Source organism: Amblyomma maculatum, chromosome 5, assembly GCF_055883805.1.
Source record: "Amblyomma maculatum isolate TAMU_Amacu chromosome 5, ASM5588380v1, whole genome shotgun sequence".
In the NCBI taxonomy this organism is placed as follows: domain Eukaryota; kingdom Metazoa; phylum Arthropoda; class Arachnida; order Ixodida; family Ixodidae; genus Amblyomma; species Amblyomma maculatum.
In genome coordinates this window covers 17240281-17253858 of record NC_139348.1, presented here as the reverse complement: position 1 = coordinate 17253858, position 13578 = coordinate 17240281, and the positions used below count along the sequence as shown (strand labels likewise).

General features: G+C 48.2%; 1 long non-coding RNA gene across 1 annotated transcript in view; it reads left to right on the top strand.

The window, feature by feature from the left end:
- Positions 1 to 11624, top strand: part of LOC146187817 (uncharacterized) — a 125996-nt gene extending 114372 nt beyond the window's left edge. The window contains exons 3-4 of the long non-coding RNA XR_014707153.1: positions 6943 to 7217; positions 11494 to 11624. This is a non-coding gene — a long non-coding RNA (uncharacterized LOC146187817). The remainder of the gene's footprint in view (positions 1 to 6942; positions 7218 to 11493) is intronic.
- The last annotated feature ends 1954 nt before the right edge of the window (positions 11625 to 13578 follow it).

Below are 13578 nucleotides of genomic sequence, written 5' to 3'. Positions count from 1 at the left end.
GTCGTTCTCCCCACGTGTTCTCATGACGTCATTCTCGGCTGGGATTTCCGGTCCAAGCATCATGCTATCATTGACTGCGCCAATCATCAAGTAGAGCTCATTGAACCAAGTGATGCACCATCTGATGCCCTGCTCCACAAGTCGTGTCCTCGTTTTGCGGCCAAACTCCTCGCAGTTCATGACACAACCATCCCACCCGTTAGCGCTGTTCTGGTTCCCCTCACTGCCTCTTTTACCACCGCCACTACAGTATTCTTTGTGCCCTCCAACGTTGTCTGCCGCCGCCGCCACTTACCGCTGCCGTTTGCCGTCCTTGACATGAACAACGGCGCTTGCACACTACTGGTAGCCAATCCTCTTGCATCTCCCGCTATGTTGATCGAAGGGGAGTGCCTCGGCCGCATCGAGCCCGTGGACCTTCTGTTCGCCTTTGATGATATGTCATTCCCTGTTTGCCAAGTTGACGCCTTGACTCCAACTCGTGTGGCTTCAGATCCACTACAGCGGGACCTTTTTGACCATTCTGTGGACAGCGCTCTAGAACCGCGCCACCGCGAGATACTTCTTGACCTTCTACACCAATTCCGCGCCTCCTTCGACATTCTGCAATCTTCCTTGGGCCGCACGACGACCGTTTCCCACTTCATCGACGCTGGCGCTCACCCACCTCTCTATCAGCGGCCGTATCGGGTGTCCCCGAATGAGCGCCGTGTTATTGCCCAACAAGTCGATGAAGTGCTGCAACGCGGAGTAATTAGAAAATCCTGTAGTCCATGGTCGTCTCCTGTCGTCCTAGTTAAGAAGGATGGCTCCATACGATTTTGTGTTGATTATCGCCGCCTCAACAAAATTACTCGTCGTGATGTGTACCCCCTCCCAAGTATCGACGATGCCCTAGATTGCTTGCAAGGTGCAGAATTCTTTTCCTCACTTGATTTGCGCTCTGGGTATTGGCAGGTGCCCATGGCAGAGGAGCATCACGCTAAGACCGCCTTTATTACTCCAGACGGGCTTTACGAATTTAATGTTATGCCATTCGGACTCTGTAACGCCCCAGCCACATTTGAAAGAATGATGGACACCGTACTGCGTGGCCTGAAATAGAACATCTGTTTATGCTACCTTGATGATATCTTCGTCTTTTCAACCGACTTCCCGACCCACCTGACTCGACTTCGCCAGGTCTTCACCTGCCTAACCCGCGCTGGTCTTCAACTGAACATCAAAAAGTGCCGCTTCGGTGCCCGCCAGCTCACAATACTCGGACATGCTGTGTGCAAAGATGGAATTCTGCCTGATCCTGAGAAGCTGCGCGCCGTTGCTGGCTTTCCGAAACCGACCAATTTGAAACAACTGCGAAGCTTCGTAGGCCTCTGCTCGTACTTTCGTCGGTTTGTTCGGAATTTCGCAACCATCATAGCCCCCCTTACACAGCTCTTGAAAGGCGCCCCTAACCTCTCCTCTTGGTCGCCAGCCTGCGATGATGCATTCGCCACACTGCGCAATGTTCTGACGTCACCGCGAATCCTTCGCCATTACGACCCTACTGTACCTACAGAACTTCACACCGATTCCAGTGGTGTCGGCCTCGGCGCCGTCCTCGCCCAGCGCAAGTCTGGCTTCTCGGAATACGTTGTCGCCTACGCAAGCCATGCTCTTACCAAAGCCGAGTCCAACTACTCCGTTACCGAAAAGGAGTGCCTAGCCATCGTGTGGGCTATAACAAAGTTCCGCCCTTACTTGTATGGCCGCTCCTTCGAGGTAGTTACAGATTGTCACGCTCTCTGCTGGCTCGCGTCTCTCGAAGATCCGCCTGGCCGTCTCGGGCGCTGGGCTCTCAGGCTTCAGGAATACGACATCTTTGTAGTGTACCGCTCTGGACGCAAGCACTCTGACGCCAACGCTCTTTCTTGGTCACCGGTACGTTCGCCTAACTCATCATCCCCTCCTCAAGAATCCTTGTCAGCACTCACCATTGAGGATATGCCTTTCGAGCAAAGACAAGATCCTTGGGTTTCTAACCTGCTAAATATCCTAGGCACTACTTCTGCGGCTATGCATCCTCGGGCACTCCGCCGACTGGCCTCCCATTTTGCCATTCGGGACGGCCTCCTCTACCGAAGGAACTACAACTCAGACGGCAGAAAATGGCTTCTTGTCATTCCACGCCACCTCCGCTCCGAGGTTTGTGCCCACCATCACACTGACCCGCAAAGCGCTCATGCCGGCGTCCTGCAAACCTATGATCGAATTCGTCAGAGGTATTACTGGCGGGGAATGTACAATTTCGTACGTCGTTACATTCGCTCTTGTACCGCCTGTCAACAACGCAAGATTTCTAGCCACCCCGCTGGCCCTCTCCAGCCTTTACCGGGTCCAGCTCGCCCATTCGATCGCGTGGAAATCGACCTTTATGGTCCGCTACCATGCAGTACCGCCGGTAATCGATGGGTAATCGTCGCCGTCGACCACCTGACCCGCCACGCGGAGACTGCTGCACTTCCCGCGGCGACAGCCTGAGAGGTAGCCCATTTTCTTCTGCACCACTTCATTCTTCGACACGGTGCCCCTCGCGAGCTACTCAGTGATAGAGGCCGTGTCTTTCTTTCCGAAGTAGTCCAAGAGCTCCTCTCGTCTTGCAAATCAATACATCGGGCTACAACCGCGTTTCACCCGCAAACCAACGGCATCACGGAGCGTTTCAACCGTACGCTTGGGGACATGCTCGCAATGTATGTTACATCTGAATCTGGGAGCTCCAACTGGGACCAGGTACTGCCATTCGTAACGTTCGCGTACAACACTGCCACCCAAGCAACAACTGGTTTTTCGCCCTTCTTTCTCTTATATGACCGTGAACCATCTTGCACTCTGGACACAATTTTGCCATACAATCCAGATGCCTCTGAGTAAAGTGCTTTGTCAGATATTTTACAGAAGGCCGAGGAATGGCCTCAGCTAGCTCGCACGTTTACCTCCAACACTCAAGGCTATCGCAAAGACCAGCATGATAGCAATACCCCTGCTCCAACGTTCCTGGCCGACAGCTTCGTTTGGCTATGCGTTCCTGCCGCCAGCAAACTAGAAACGAAATACCACGGACCTTATCGCGTCTTGGAACGCACACCCCCGGTTAACTAAATCATCGAGCCAGTCACCCCTTCTTCCGACCACCGCCGCCACGGCCGTGAGGTTGTCCATGTTAGCCGCCTCAAGCCGTATTACAACCCTCTGGTTGTCTCTTCTAAGTGAGTCGCCAGGATGGCGACTTCTTCACGCGGGGAAAATGTAAAGAAGACGAAGAACAAACAACGCTGCGGCATCACCATCAGCATCGCTTGTCTCCGGCGCCCATCTCTCTCGCGCTGAAGCTGTGCCCTGCGGCTGGTAATTCGATCCTGCTGTGCCCGAATTACTGCCAGCGCTAGACGTTTGAACCAGCTATTAAATCCACATTTCACTATATATATATATATATATATATATATATATATATATATATATATATATATATATATATATATATATATATATATATATATATACTTGCGAAAAAGACGTTCTTGGCTGCAGAAGAAATAAATAGCGAAGATCATTAACACTTCATTTATTCTTCGTCGACGTTTCGACCGGGGTCCGGTCTTTTTCAGTCCTGAAAAAGACCGGACCCCGGTCGAAACATCGACGAAGAATAAATGAAGTGTTAATGATCTTTGCTATATATATATATATATATATATATATATATATATATATGAAGGAAAGAAGCCAACAGTCGGCGAGGCCAAGGAAAGCGTTGGGGATGGTCCTCTTACGTTTTTTTTATGTTTTGCTTAGATAATCACAGAAATTAGTAACGAATCTGTTTAGGGGAAAGATAATTAAACGCAAAGTAGAAGAAAAAACAACGTGCCGATGGTGGGAACCGAACCCACGACCTCCGAATATCGCGTCCGGTGCTCTACCAACTGAGCTACATCGGCCGCTGTCCCCCCTGCCACTTGCTTGGGTATTTGTGTTGTCTGTATACGAACATTGAGAGTGTTCACCAGCGCCACCCTCAGCCATAGCGGCGGACGTAGAACGTCCTTTGTTACCGCCAGCGTCACGTAGAACGTGGTCAAGAGCGAGGGCGAACGCTGTGCTAGAACCCTCTTACGCTACCTGTGGCTTCAAGACTGCCAGAACCGAGACCCCCGTAAGCTACAAGCAGATCAATTAAGGGGAAATGAGGGTGCTCGTTATAATATATGAAGGAAAGAAGCCAACAGTCGGCGAGGCCAAGGAAAGCGTTGGGGATGGTCCTCTTACGTCTTTTTTTTTATGTTTTGCTTAGATAATCACAGAAATTAGTAACGAATCTGTTTAGGGGAAAGATAATTAAACGCAAAGTAGAAGAAAAAACAACGTGCCGATGGTGGGAACCGAACCCACGACCTCCGAATATCGCGTCCCGTGCTCTACCAACTGAGCTACATCGGCCGCTGTCCCCCCTGCCACTTGCTTGGGTATTTGTGTTGTCTGTATACGAACCTTGAGAGTGTTCACCAGCGCCACCCTCAGCCATAGCGGCGGACGTAGAACGTCCTTTGTTACCGCCAGCGTCACGTAGAACGTGGTCAAGAGCGAGGGCGAACGCTGTGCTAGAACCCTCTTACGCTACCTGTGGCTTCAAGACTGCCAGAACCGAGACCCCCGTAAGCTACAAGCAGATCAATTAAGGGGAAATGAGGGTGCTCGTTATAATAAAACACACGGTTTTACTGTTTGATAGCATAATGATTGCTTATGCATTGCATGCTATGCTGCTTAGCTACATAATAAAATATTTTTCCAACCAAAATACATTCCTTCGGACTACACAGCAGGCGCGGACTATCTAAGCAGCAGAAAATGTTTTTTCAGCAAGAATGTGACCCTGTGGACTGCACACCAGGTGCGGAGTACACTCAGGATCCTCATCATCAACCTGACTATACCCACTGCAGGGCGAAGGCATCTCCCATATTTCTCCACTTAACGCGGTTCTGTGCCGGCTGCATCCACTTGACCCCCGCGAATTTCTTAACCTCATCCGCCCACGTAACTTTCTGCCGCCCCCTGCTACGCTTTCCTTCTCTTGGAATACAGATTGTTACCCTAAGCGACCATTGGTTATCCTCTCTTCGCACTAGATGTTCTGCCCATGCCCATTTCTTCTTCTTAATTTTCACTAGAATGTCGGGAACTTGAGTTATTTCTCTGACCCACCCTGCACGCTTCCTATCTCTTAATGTTACCCCTACCATTTTTCGTTCCATAGCCCTCTGGGTTGTCCTCAACTTAAGTAGAACTCTCTTGCTTAGCCTCCACGTTTCAGCGCCATAGGTGAGTACAGGTAAAATGCAACTGTTCTATACATTCCTCTTTAGCGATACCGGTAAGCTGCTAGTCATAATCTGCGAGTGCTTTCCAAATGCGCTCCATCCCAATCTTATTCTTCTTGTTATTTCCTTTTCATAGTCCGGATCTGTGGTTACTACCTGTCCTAAGTAGACATAATCGCCTACTACTTCCAGTACTTCGCGACCTAATATAAACTGCTGTTCCTTTCCGAGGCTGTTGAACATTATCTTAGTCTTCTGCATATTGATTTTCAAGCCTACCTTTTTACCTTTCCTGTCTAGGTCATCAACCATTATTTGCAGTTCATCCCCCGAGTTGCTTAGCAAGGCAATGTCATCAGCAAATCGCAGATTACTGAGGTATTCTCCATCTACCCTTATCCCTAACTGCTCCCATTCCAAGTATCTGAATACTTCCCCTAAACAAGCTGTCAATAGTACTGGGGAGATTGTGTCTCCTTGCCTAAGACCTTTCTTTATGGGAATTTTGTTACTTTCTTTATGCAGAATTATGGTTGCTGTGCAGCCACTATATATATCTTCCAGCACTTTCACGTACGGCTCGTATACCCCCTGATTTCGCAATGCCTGCATCACCGCCGAGGTTTCAACTGAGTCAAATGCTTTTTCGTAATCAATGAATGCTATGTATAAGCGCTGGTTATATTCCGAGCATTTTTCTATCACCTGATTGATGGTATGGATATGATCGATAGTAGAGTACCGTTTCCGAAACCCTGCTTGATCCTTTTTCTTGATTGCAGTCTAAGGTTGTCCTGATTCTATTAGCGATTACCTTAGTAAATACCTGATACGTAACAGACAGTAAGCTGATTGGTCTGTAATTTTTAAGGTCCTTAGAGTCCCCTTTCTTATGAATGAGGATAGTGTTTGCATTCTTCCATGTTTTCGATACCATCAATGACACCAGGCACTGCGTATACAGGGTGGGCAGTTTTTCTAGCACGACATCCCCCCCGTCCTTTAGCAAATCTATAGTTATCTGAGCCTCTCCAGCTGGATAGTAGGTTAGATTGAACTCCACGTACTATGTTAATAGAAAAAACCACAACGGAAACCTATATGACTCGAAAAAACGGAAAAGGAGGCATAGGATCTGGGTCAGCACTTTGTTCGCTCGCTCTACTGCGGATCGCTGCTGCTGTCATTTACTGCCCTTGTCATCAAATCAAAGGCCTTTGTAAGCCAGACCAAACGAGTACCAGCTTGTGTACACTTTGTTTCTTTAGCCTATCCCTGCACTCGGTGTGTGCACAGCCAAACGTTTGCCGCTTCCTCTCACATGCGGCTATGGAGGATGCAACACATGTGGCAGGAAACTTCTGGACCATAAAAAGGACCATGCTTATAAAAAAGTCTTTTTATAAGCAAGGAAAAGTGGTGCAACATACGCACGAGCAGAAAACACCTAAAAAAAAAGGTATGTTTCCTGCTTCAGTGCACATGAGTGAGTGGCGAGTGAGTGAGTGCACATGATTGAGTGGGCGTGGGAAGAGCGTTGTCATGCGGCTGTTTCACAGCATGTTTCTTCGTGCAGGTAATGGCAGCCTTTGAACTCAGCGACGGATCTAAGGCACCAGCTGATACCATCCCAGCTGCGCCTGTGACTGCCAACGGCCAAGTTGACAGCGTGGACCACGAACAGTTCTGGCAACCCTGCTATACCATGTCTCCATCGTACAAGCCCTGCGCATCGTCCACGACATCACTTTCTGCCTGGATTAAAATCGACTGCAGTGGCCCGCGCCTTTCAGTGGGCGTGGGGACAGCGTCGTCATGCGGCTGTTTCACAGCATGCGTTTCTTCGTGCAGGTTGGTAATAAGGTTTCTATGTTCACTAAGACATCGAGCAATAGGTGCCTGTTCCCACGCCCGGTAATGCTGTTGCTTTTACTTGTGGAATGCATCGATGTTTGTACACAACCGGTTTTTGGTGTCGGGGGATATTGAACTTATCCCTAGACCTGCAATGGGCGCTGGATTAGACACGCGGTCCAAAGACGGCACTGTTGATAATTCTATGCAGAAACAGCTTAATGACATGTTGACTTTATTAGAAGGCGTTAATTCAAGGACCGCTACAATGGAGTTAGAGCTATCGCACTTAATAGTCTCTATAAATAAAATAAAACTAAATTAAGAATTTATGATTAGACATATTGTCGATATTGACGCAAGACTATCGGCAGTCGAATCTCAATCATCTACCACTGATGGTGCCCCCGAGGAATTGCGTAGTTTGAGGGAGCTAAAGGATATGAAAATAACAAGATACGTCTTGTACAAGCTTAGCTGGAAGACAGGAAGCTAAGGGACACTCTTCTGTTCTATGATATACCCGACAGTATGTCCGAAACATGGGATGAATAGGAAGAAAAATTATTGAACCTGGTTTCAGGCTGCTTTGTTTCTGTTCTTACAAAGGACGTGGTTGAACGAGCTTGGCGGCGTAAGTTTCGACCTCTCGCTCAAGGTGTGCGAGGCGAAGTTTGAGAGTGCGGTTGTGTTTGCATGGAGCCAGCGAACGTGAAGGCTACGCTGCGCTTCCCACATGTGGATGAGTTTTGGCATCAGGGTTGGGGCCATCCTTCTCCTGCGTGGCCGTGGAGGTGGCATTTTCGGCATCCTGGAGTAATGAGGCTGTCCAGACGTCCAGGTCCTTGATGGGTATGGGTGCACGTTTAGTACGTACACCCATACGTTTAGTACGTTTAGTAGTATACGTATCTGAACGCGTCCCAACTGGTGTGCTTCACTGTGCGGTGAGGGGCTTTGCTGTGTGTGGCTGTGAATGTCGCGCTGAGAACATAGTAGTCGCTGCTTATGTTCATTCTAAAATTTTGTGGTCGCGCATCTGTGACGATTCTAGCAAAAGTGAGGTTAGGACAGCTGTCCCGAGTGATGCTGTTACCGATGCGGGTGGGTCTTTCGAGATCAGTGAGTAGTGTAAGTCCCAGAGTCTGGGCGTTCTCCCACACTTTAGCTCCCTTACGACCGCATGTTTTGTTCGGATAGCCTCACTCCTCGTGCGGCGCGTTAAAGTCACCAAATATGAGGAGCATCCCTGTGCTTGCGACCATGCATGCCTTGCAGACAAGGGTGGCTACTTGTGGGGTCTTGTCGCTGGAGGGGCTGTAGAAATTCAGGACATGAATAGGGGCGTGGGATCGGGTATTCCGAGAGGGCCGGTATGAATGTGTGCGAGACCTCAGCGTAGTTCAAATCTAGTTTATTAGCAGTTAGATTTTGATGGACCAGTATGATGGTGTTGGGACTTTGTCTTTGGGTTTTTGACTGGTTGTATGCGGCGTAACTGATAATTTTAGTGTCTGTGTATGTTTCTTAGGGTGCTATTATATGAGGGGTATGCGGCTGGGCCCGCAGGGTGTACTCCACGGCCCGCCGCTTTGCCTTGAATCCCTTGCAGTTCCATTGCCAGACTCTGATGGGGGAATTGGCCATCGCGTTTGGCGTACGGTTAAGGGCGCTTCGAGAACACCAAAGGTGATTTTAAAATGCCTCCTGCGCGGATGCGCGAGGCTGCACTTTCCGACCTGGCGACAATAATAGGTGATGGATAGGTAGCGGGATTTAGAGAGGGAATTGGAGGGTTTGCAGATTTCGGAGAGGTGGTAGGCTGTAGTGGGCCCGTAATGGCATAGAGGCGGGCCGTAAAGGCTTAAATATTGGCTGCCATTGCAGCGTTGTCCATGGGAGTGAGTTGGAGTAGGCTGTCCTAAAATTTAGATATACGCGCAGCGGAGGCCTCAAATTTGGCGTCGATGTCTGCTAATGAAGAGGGGGAAGATGCTTTACGTTTTGCGCGCGTAGGCTGGTCGGTATCCATGTTTGGATCATTAACTGTGTCATAGGTAGGAGCGCGAGCCACCTGCTGCGGTTGAAACTTAAGAGTTTATTTGCGCAGATTAAAATGAGTGAATTTTTCATTACCTTCCGCCAGTTGGAGCCAGATTTTCTTTACCATGTCTGTAAGCCCCCTTACCTGCGAGTTGGGCGACGAGGCGGTAATTGGGGGGTTCCAAGCGACCTGTTTCGATGTCTTGGCCTCTTCAGTCTGGCGTCTGGCCCTGGGGTTGTGTAAGGCGGAAACAGAACGGCTGCGGTTGGAGGGGCTTTCACTGCCGAGTGGAGGAAGAACGGATCCCGATGAGGTTGGCGGCGACTGTGGGTACGGTCGCGAGGCCGAGCCTGGCGTCCGGTGCTTGTCTCGTCCGCTTCGTTCTGAGTGCCAATGGTTGGTGAAGACTACTTGGGTGGAGTGGATTGTATGAAGCGTTATTTACAGCTTGTGCTGCGTGTAAGGTGGCCTCCCTTTCTGACCTGTCCTGTCAGAGGTTGGCCGGCCGGGGGAAGATCGTGCGCAGTGCCTGTAGCGGCGGCAGGTTGACTTTCTTGGATGGGGAAATAGGTCCGCTCTTTGGCTCAGCTGTCGGCCGTTAATGCACGCCTCGAGGCGGATTTTTAACGGAAAAACGTCGAAAGTGAAGCCAAGGTACCGCATGTAGCGGGGTAACTTGGCGACGGCGATAGTGACCACGAAGTAGTGTGTGCGGCCCATGCGTGCGCGGCTACCACAGTGAGGTCCGAGTTCCTGGCTTTGAACTCAGCTTGAATCTCTTCGTCGGTCTCGTGCCTGTGAGCTTTGTATAGATTATTCCTTTAACAGAGTTGTCGGGGGCTGGGGCGTACGTGGTGACTGGGTGGCGACCTTGTATAGGGTGATTGTTTAGGACTTGGAGTAGAGGAGAGCGCGATCCTTGTCCGGAGTACTGACCATGACAGTGTTGCTGCTCGGGTGGATTCTAACTTGGTCCGCGGTGAGGGCCGCGCGGCCGTCAATCTGAGCACCTTCATAAATAGATATGGCCAGTTTGGCGGAGCCAACGGTGTTCATGTCGATTGTACTTAGAGGGCGAAGGACAATTTTGTAGTCATACGTCGGCAGGCGAGGGAGTAGTCATTTCTTGGCAGGTGGCAGTGGGCGGCTGCGATGCCGCTGGCTAGAGTGAGTTGAAGTGGCATCAGACGCCGTAGTGTTGGCCGGCGGCGTGTACGATGGTGTCGGTCGGCGGTATCGGCGTTGCATTTTAAGCGCGGTCCATGAGCCGTTGGCTAGTTCCGCAGGCTAAATGTCCATGCCGGTAACGGAATACGACATATCTGAGCTTGAGGGTGGGGAGGCGAGTCGATGTGAGGCTGCCGCAGCCGCCACAGCTGGGAGCGGGCACGCCCTAAGCGTGCGCAGCCATTAGACCAAGCTCCCTCGGTCAGGTTTGGCCGCAGGAAATTAATCGTAGAGACAAGAAATCTCGCCTTAAATCATTGAAATTTGCACAGTCCATGCTGGATAGGTAGCGAAGGGTCTGGCGCAAATTCGGGGTTAGTCGGTGGCAGAACAAACGGCCAAAATTGCTGGAAGAACATAGACCGCATGTAGAATACGTCCGCTCGCTCCCCGTTTCCATCAAGGCCTCCGATGAATTATCCATGAGGCAGCAGAGGTGGCTCAGCTACAGATCCAGTGATGATGATGATGATGATGATTACCTACGACAAAATGGTATATACCCACGATGGGGGATTGGCCAGGGTGCATTGTAGGTTGTAAATATATATGATCAAGTACTGGAGTAATCGGATAAATATGGGTGTTTAACTAGAATTAGGAAAAATGATCAAGTACTGGAGTAATCGGATAAATATGGGCGTTTAACTAGAATTTGGAAAAAAAATAAAAAGGAAAAGATAAAGTAATGCAGTCATACCTAGCATAAAAATCTGCCTGTTGAAATTATGTTATCGTGAATAGAAGCGCACACAGGTTTCAAGGCATATCCCTTGACTCTTGCCCCGAAGAAGGTGAGAACTGGAATGGTTAGTAGCAGGCCCGTGCATTTTTTTTCCTTCTTTCTACAGTCGCTGATACAGTCGCTGACCCTGGAACGTCCTTCTGTATGTATAAGCTGGAATGTATTGAACGGATATAAAGAAATTGAATTGAAATAAGCGCTAACGTTGTGTCTAGTGTCTGTGTCTGTCTCACGTCTCTCTCTTTTATTCGCTTCAGGCTTTCCCACAATACGAAAACTCCATCAACTAGCCCAAGAAACAGCCTTGCAGAGGGTTATTTGTCTGACGTCAGCTGGGACGTCATGGGTTGGTTCACCAGATTGTACCTGGATATTGGAGGGTTTTAAAGAAACGAGAAGTTTTGAAAAAAAAAATGTTTTCTCGTTTTTTTCCCGAGGAGGGCAAAACAGGAAAAAAAAATCACACAGTATAATCTCCTTAAACACAAAAATGTGTGCAAATTCTTTACATTGACAATTGGCTGCTTCTAAATAGAAAACACTTAGAAGGTAGTAGAACATTGTGTTATATGAGTTATATTATACGAGTTTAGGTGCATACTTCAAGCTTATATGAGAAGCTTTGTGATAAGTGCCCAATCTACTGAAACTCTTAAGTATGCGTGAATGCTGCATTTTTGTTTTTCCTCCTTCCACTCAGTGTTGAGGTATGCACATATGAAAGTAGTCTGTTCGTTTATTTCTCTTTCGAATAAACTACAAAACGAAGCTAGTCATGACGTGCTACCATCGGCGAGAATGTTTCTGATCAAATTTTGAACAGCACGAAGGACGAGAACGAAGGTAGAGGACACACGCACACACCCTCCGCACTTCGAGCGGTTCAAAATTCTATTATGAACAACCAAATAGCCCGCACCGCAACGCTTGTGAGGATGTTTCATTCCAGCGCCGGTGCACCAGCGGCACTGACCGCCGATGCAGTGGCTCACCGATGTCATGCATCGTTGCTATGCTGTGGTGCAAATAGCAATGGCTGTCATCGTTCCCAGCTTCGAAGGTCAATAATTATGTTTCTAGCGTTGGGTCGTGATTTGGAGGAAGAAGGTTTAACGACTCTTAGGAGCTGAATTAACAACATGTCAGGGGCGTGCTGTGTCCAGTACTTTTCTTTTAAATTTTAGAAACTTGTCATAAGGAATTCTATAAAAATCTTGTAAGCAATTTTCTTAGACAAACCGGAGAATGTTCTCGCGCTTAGTGTTGTCTGTTTGGCACTTGAAAAAATCCTCCTCTCTTATCGCTGTCCAATACTTGGTCATGGGGACCTTACACCTGCAGAAGAAAAACATAGCATGCTTTTTTGTCTTCAAAATTTGGTGTCCTAGGCGCTTTAACAAACAAAGTATGAAAATCTGAATGCCTACTAAACGGACCGTAGAAAAACAGAGCCGAAATCCAACATTTCTCTAGAGATTGGAACAATTTAGGAGGAAGCGAACAGGAAAAGATCGGATAAACTCTTGGCCATGTCAATGATTTAATGAGAACGAGATAAACTGTGTAAGAAACATTTTTGAAAATATATTACTACAGACAGTTACCCTATATTGACTAAAAAAACTAACAGGGAGAACATGCACAAAAACAGATAGCTTTTTTTTTGCCACGAGCTTAAGTAAAAAGTGATAAACTTTAACATATCTAGATTTCACAAAGTGAACAAAGGCGCCGTTGACATCGAACTACTAGAGTGTTTCTTAAACATTCTAAAATATGCCCGATGCTTATTCCGCATAGTTTACTTGGAGGGAAACGTGTAAACTTTGAACTACTCATTGAAATTCACACCAAGAAAACTCAGCGATAAAAACTTAAGAAGGTAGAGAAATTTGCCCTGTACATTTGGGCACGTGCTTGATCTATGGAAAACGGGGATAAACATTAAACAATACAAAGGGCTCACTGGAATAAAGAAAGCGCCTTTGAACGTAAATTTGGTTTGGTTTGTAGGGTTTAACGTCCGAAGGCCATTCAGGCTGGATATGTCATAGTGGAGGACTCCTGAACTTTCGACCACCTGGGGATCTTTAACATGCACTGACATTGCATAGCACGCGGACGCCACTCTGTTTCGCCTCCGTCGCAACGCAGCCACCGGCTGTCTGTCGAAGTCGAAGCCGGGTACTATGTGTACGCAATTTGAAAGCAACAAGAATGAGCCAGGAATACGAAACACAAGAGCATGGGCAAACCTTATTCTCACGTGTTTGATTTCAAAACAAAGGCAAATATAAACCGTGATGTCCGACTATATATATCTAAAGGATGAAATTTTGCTC